The sequence below is a fragment of the Myotis lucifugus genome, unplaced genomic scaffold (assembly GCF_000147115.1).
Source record: "Myotis lucifugus unplaced genomic scaffold, Myoluc2.0 scaffold_738, whole genome shotgun sequence".
Classification (NCBI taxonomy): Eukaryota; Metazoa; Chordata; class Mammalia; order Chiroptera; family Vespertilionidae; genus Myotis; species Myotis lucifugus.
The window spans coordinates 12,321-18,426 of NW_005871786.1; positions in this window are offsets into that span (position 1 = coordinate 12,321).

The window sequence follows — 6,106 nt, forward strand, 5'->3', positions numbered from 1 at the left end:
TCTGGTTGTCCATTCAATCAAAGTGTAATATGCTAATGATATGCTAAGGTTGCTCAACTGCTCGCTATGACATGCACTGACCAGGGGGCAGACAGTCTACTGGTTGACCAGTCGCTATGACGTGCACTGACCACCAGCGGTCAGACACTCTGACCGGTAGGTTGGTCTGCTGCTGTGGTCCAGCTGATCGGGACTGAGCGAGACGGGCTGGACATGCCTTGTAGCCCTCCCACAGTCCCTCCCCGGCTGGCTGACCTCCTGTGTCCATCCCTGGCCCCAGTTGTGCACCGGTGGGGTTCCTCAGCCTGGCCTGTGCCATCTTGCAATCCGGGACCCTTTGGGGGATGTTGGAGAACTGGTTTCGGCCCAATCCCGCAGGCCAGGCTGAGGGACCCCACTGGTGCATGAATTCGTGCACCAGGCTTCTAGTCCTATATAATAAAAGGGTAATATGCAAATTGACCCTAATGGTGGAATGACTGGTCCCTCAACCCCCTGGTGGTTAGTGCGCTTCCACAGGGGGAGCGCCGCTCAGCCATAAGCCAGCTCATGGCTGGCCAGTGCAGCGGCAGTGGCGGGAGCTTTTCCCGCCTCCAAGACAGTGCTAAGGATGTCTGACGAATGGCTTAGGCCCACTCCCCCGGGGACATCAGCAGGTGGACATCCCCCAAGGGTCCCGGACTATGAGAGGGCACAGGCCGGGCTGAGGTGGGGACACCCCCCTCCCCCGTGTGCATGAATTTTCGTGCACCGGGCCTCTAGTTTATTATAAAATCCCAGGCCCAGCCATTGAACATTGACCCAGGAACCAACAGATCAGTTCCTGGGCTGGTTTCAGGGCTCGATCCCCAGTACGGGGCCTGCAGGAGGCAGCCAATCAATGATTCTCATCATTGATGTTTCTATCTCTCTCCCTCTCTAAAAATCAATAAAAACATTTTTTAAAAATCACAGTGTCACACCCCCCTTCTTTCTCTCTCTTCCATGTGCTTTTTCCTCTTATTGGAGAATTTGTTCTTTTTTTTTTTTTTTAATCTATTTTATTGATATTTTACAGAGAGGAAGGGAGTGGGATACAGAGCCAGAAACATCGATGAGAGAGAAACATCAACCAGCTGCCTCCTGCACACCTCCTACTGGGGATGTGCCCGCAACCAAGATACATGCCCTTGACCGGAATCGAACCTGGGACCTTTCAGTCCACAGGCTGATGCTCTATCCACTGAGCCAAACCGGTTTGGCGAGAATTTGTTCTTAATCTCTTTCCCAGGCTGGGTCAAGGGCCACCTCTAGGTACCCACCATGGCCCTGTTCCCCTGACCTCAGCACCCCTCACCTGGGGATCCTCATAACTGCCACCTGGCTAACCCCACCTCCTCTGGGATAGGGATGGTTTCTCTACTGCTCAATGGCTGGTGAGCAAAGTGAGAAAGTAGGTGGAGAAGGGATAGGAGAGAGGGGGAGGGTGGAACAGCATGTACAAAGACCCAGAGCTGGGGAATGGAGAGGCTGATGAATGCGGGGTACAGGCCTCGACTGCCAGTCCGAGAGCTTAGACTGCTGAAACTTTTGAAATCACGTAGGAACGCGGGCCAGCTTATGCTTTTTTTTTTTTTTTTTTTGTCAGATATTTACTGAGCACCTCCTATGTACCAGGGACTAGCCTGTGGGGTGGCATAGCTGTGACTCTCATAAAAGGCTGGCTTCCCAAGCTTTGGGTGCCACTAAGGTCAGGTTGCCCGCAGCCCCAGCTTCCCTGGCCCAAGCCCAGCCTCTCGGTGTAGCCAAGCTTTACTCAGCCACAGGTCCTTGTGGTTGCCTGCTCTGCTCTGGGTTGCAGGGGACGCCTAGGGCAACTGGTCAGGTTGCCAGGCTGCTTTGCAAACAGAGGCCCTCACTGGGTTGCTCTGGCACAGCCAACGGATTGGCTTATCTACTGCCCCGGGAGGGGCGTGGGCAAGGGCACCATGCCAAGGTTTGGGGTTCCTTCTTGTACCTGCTTATAGCTGGACTTAGGAGTACCTTGTCGTGAGTTCCCTGTGGGTGGGGCATTGCTGTAAGCCTGCAGCAGGGCCCTGCCAATATGCTCTTCCCTCCCGCCCCTGGTTAGGAGGCTGGCCATGCCCTACCCCCACCAGGACGGTGGGACCTGGCTCCTGAGGTGTGAGGCAGTTGGGCAGAACCTGCCCTATGGCTTGGGGAGCCCTCCTGGCCCTGGCCCTGGCCCTGGCCCAGTGCTCAGACTACACAAGAGGAGAGCAGGGGGCCCAGTGAACACCCGTAGGCCCTTTATACCTATTCCCCTGGGAACATTCTTTTTCTGTTGAGATAAAATTCACATAACTTAAACCATTTTAAAGTGTATAGTCTAGTGGCATTTAGTCCATTCCCACTATCTTGTAACCATCACCTCTATCTAGTACCAAAATATTTTCATCAATCCAAAGAAAATCTTAAGTACTCGTTCCCCCATCCTCCCTCCTCCCCAGCCCTTGGCAACCACCGATTTGCTTTTTGTCTCTGTGGATTTGTCAATTCTGGATGTTTCATATAAATGGAATCATATATATATGTGACCTTTTGTGTCTGACTTCTTTTGTGTCTGGCATAATGTTTCTGAGGTTCATCCATCTTGTAGATGTGTCGAAGCTTCATTCCTTTTTATGACTGAATGATACTTTGTTGTGTGGATGGACCACATTTTGCTTATCCATTCCGAAGTTGATGAACATTTGAGTTGTTTCTTCTTTTTGGCTACTTAGAGTAGTACTACTTTGAGGGTTTGCATACAAGTAATTGAATACCCTCTTTCAGTTCTTTTGGGTCTATAACTAGGAGTGGGGTTGCTGAGTCAAATGGTAACTCTATTTTTAACTTTTTGAGGAATCACTGAACTGTTTTCCACCATTTTCTGTTGCTACCAAGCAGGGTGTTAGGGTTCCAATTTCTCCAAATTCTTGCCAATACTTATTTTCACCCCCACTCCTTTTTTTTTTTTTCTTTTACATTACAGCCATCCTAGTGGGTGTGAAATGGGTCTCATGGTGTTCTTAAAAATTTTTTTTGTTGCCCTGGCTGGTTTGGTTCAGTGGATAGAGCGTAGGCCTGCAGACTGAAGGGTCTCAGGTTCGATTGTGGCTAAGGGCACATGCCCAGGTTGTTCGATCCCCAGTAGGGGCCATGCAGGAGGCAGTTGATCAATGATTCTCTCATCATTGATGTTTCTGTCTCTCTCTCCCTCTCCTTTCCTCTCTGAAATCAATAAATATATATTTTTAAAATATTATTTATTTATTATTATTTTTTGTTGTTAAGCCTCACCCAAGGATATTTTTCCATTGGATTTTAGGGAGAGTGGAAGAGAGAGGGAAAGACAGAGAGAAACATTGATATGATAGAAACATTGATTGGTTGCCTCTGACTAGGGCCAGGGCCTGGGGAGCTTGCAACTAAGGTACATGCCCTTGACTGGGATCAAACCCGGGACCCTTTGGTCCACAGGCCGACGCTCTATTCACTGAGCCAAACTGGCTAGAACTGTTTTTTATTGATTTTAGAGAGAAGAAGGGAAAGGGAGAGAGAGAGAAACGGTGATGTAACATCAATTGGCTGCCTCCCATATGCACACTGACCAGGGATCCACCCACAACCTGGGTATGTGCCCTGACCAGGAATCGAACCCGAAACCTTTTGTTGTACAGGAGGATGCTTCAACCAATTGGGCCACACCAGCCAGGGCTCATAGTGGTTTTGATTTGCATTTCCTGATGCCAAATGTTGTTTCATTGGCTTGTTGGCCATCTGTATGTCTTCTTTGGAGAAACCTGTCTTTTCAAGTCCTTTGTACACTTCATTTTTCTTTTCTTTTTTTAAATCCTCAACTGAGGCCATGCTTAGAGAGAGGGAGACAGAAACATCGATGTGAGAGAGAAAAATCAATTGGTTGCCTTCCATATATACTAAACTGGCAGTCCAGGCATGTGCTCTGACCGGGAATCGAACTGGCAATTTTTGGTGTACAGGATCAAACTCAACCAACTGAGCCACTCTGGCCTGGCCCTTTGCACATTTTTTAATTGGGTTATCTTTTTGTTGTTAAGAGTTTTTTATAGCCCTGACCGGTGTACTCATTGGTTAGAGCATATCTCTCTGTTTTTCTTTCTCTCTCTCTGTCTCTCTCTCTCTCTCCTGCTTCTTCCCTCCCTCCACTTCCCCAAAAAATCAATGGGAAAAATATCCTCGAGTGAGGATTAACAACAAAAAGCTTTCCATTTTGACAAAGTCCAATTTATGTAGTTTTTCTTTTGATGCTCTTGTTTTTGGTGCTACCTCTCAAAATCTTTTACCAAATTCTTTGCCAAATTATGAAGATTTACTCTAGTGTTTTCTTTTAGAAGTTTTATAGTTTTCACTCTTATATTTAGGTCATTAATCCACTTGAGTTAGGTTTTATGGATGGTATGAGGTAGGGCTTCGACTTCATTCTTTTGCATGTGGAGATCCAGTTATCCCAGCACCATTCATTGACGAGACTATTTTCTCCCCACTGAATGTCAGTTGACTGTGAACAAAAGGGTTCATTTCTGGGCTCTAATTCTATTCCATTGATTTATATGTCTGTCCTTTTGCCAGGGCTATTCTGTTTTGATTACTGTACCTTTATAGTAAGTTTTGAAATCAGGACGTGTGAGTCTTCCAACTTTATTCTTTTTCAAGACTGTTCTGGTGATTCTGGGTGATGGGGACATTTTGCCACATTTTACTTGTGCTTCTCTGTACAGATATTTGTTGTTGATTTGATGAGCAACTCCAAAGCAAGTTGTAGACAGCATAAGAATCCACTTGAAGTTCTCCCATGTTTGTCTCTCTCTTTTTTAAATATATAGTTTTATTGATTTTGGAAAGGAAGGGAGAGGGAGAGAGAGATAGAAATATCAATGATGAGAGAGAATTATTGATCGGCTGCCTCCTGCAGGCCCCCTATTGGGGATTGAGCCTGCAATCTGGGCATGTGCCCTTGACCAGAATCAAGCCCAAGATCCTCCAGTCCACAGGCCGATGCTCTATCCACTGAGCCAAACTGGCTAGGGCCCATGTTTGTCTTTTAAGAATAAGGGCATTCTACAGAACCACATTGCTATCATCACATCCATATCATTTAAAATAATCAAATCTAGCCCTGACCAGTTTGGCTCAGTGGATAGAGCGTCGGCCTATGGACTGAAGGGTCCCAGGTTCGATTCCGGTCAAGGGCACATACCTTGGTTGCGGGCACATTCCCAGTAGGGGGTGTGCAGGAGGCAGCTGATCGATGTTTCTCTCTTGTCGATGTTTCTAGCTCTCTATTCCTCTCCCTTCCTCTCTGTAAAAAATCAATAAAATATATTTTAAAATAATCACATCTATAGTTCACACGTATGTTTCCCCAGTTGTCCTTTATAGCTCCTGAAAATTTTTTCCTTAGTTCCAGTCAAGGGTCATACTTGGCATCTGATGATCACATCTCTTTAGTCTCCCCCCTGGAATGGTTCCCAACAATTTTGGTATTTCCTGACATTGGTCATTTTGAGAGCAAGCAGGCTTTTTTGCAGACTGCCTTGTGATCTGGCACTGTTTATTGTCCCCTTGTAGTGGGACGAGGGTAAAATTTTTGCTAAGAATGCATGACAGATGCCTTGCCCGTCCTGCTGTATTATATCAGGACCACAGTGTTATATGGATTTGTGTTGTTCCTGTGATGCTAAGTTTCACCTGTGAGCTGAAGTGGACACACTTGTATGTGCCTGTTGAATGAATGACTAGTAATGGTAATAATGTTGGGCATGTGGGTGCAGTGCTTCCTCTTGTGCACTGGATCCTCTGCCTGTCCCACCATTAGCCCCATTTGACAAATGAGCAAACCAAGGCTTAGAGAGGCTAAGTGACCTAAGCATCATAGGTGGGACATGAACCCAGGCTGTCCAGCTCCAGTGGCCACGCTCATAATCACTATGCTGCATAAGGAGGAGAGAGTTCAGCTGAAGGAAGCAGAGCTGCTACCAAGAATACTTTATCTCGCCCTAACTGGTTTGGCTCTGAAGGGTCCCAGGTTCGATTCTAGTCAAGG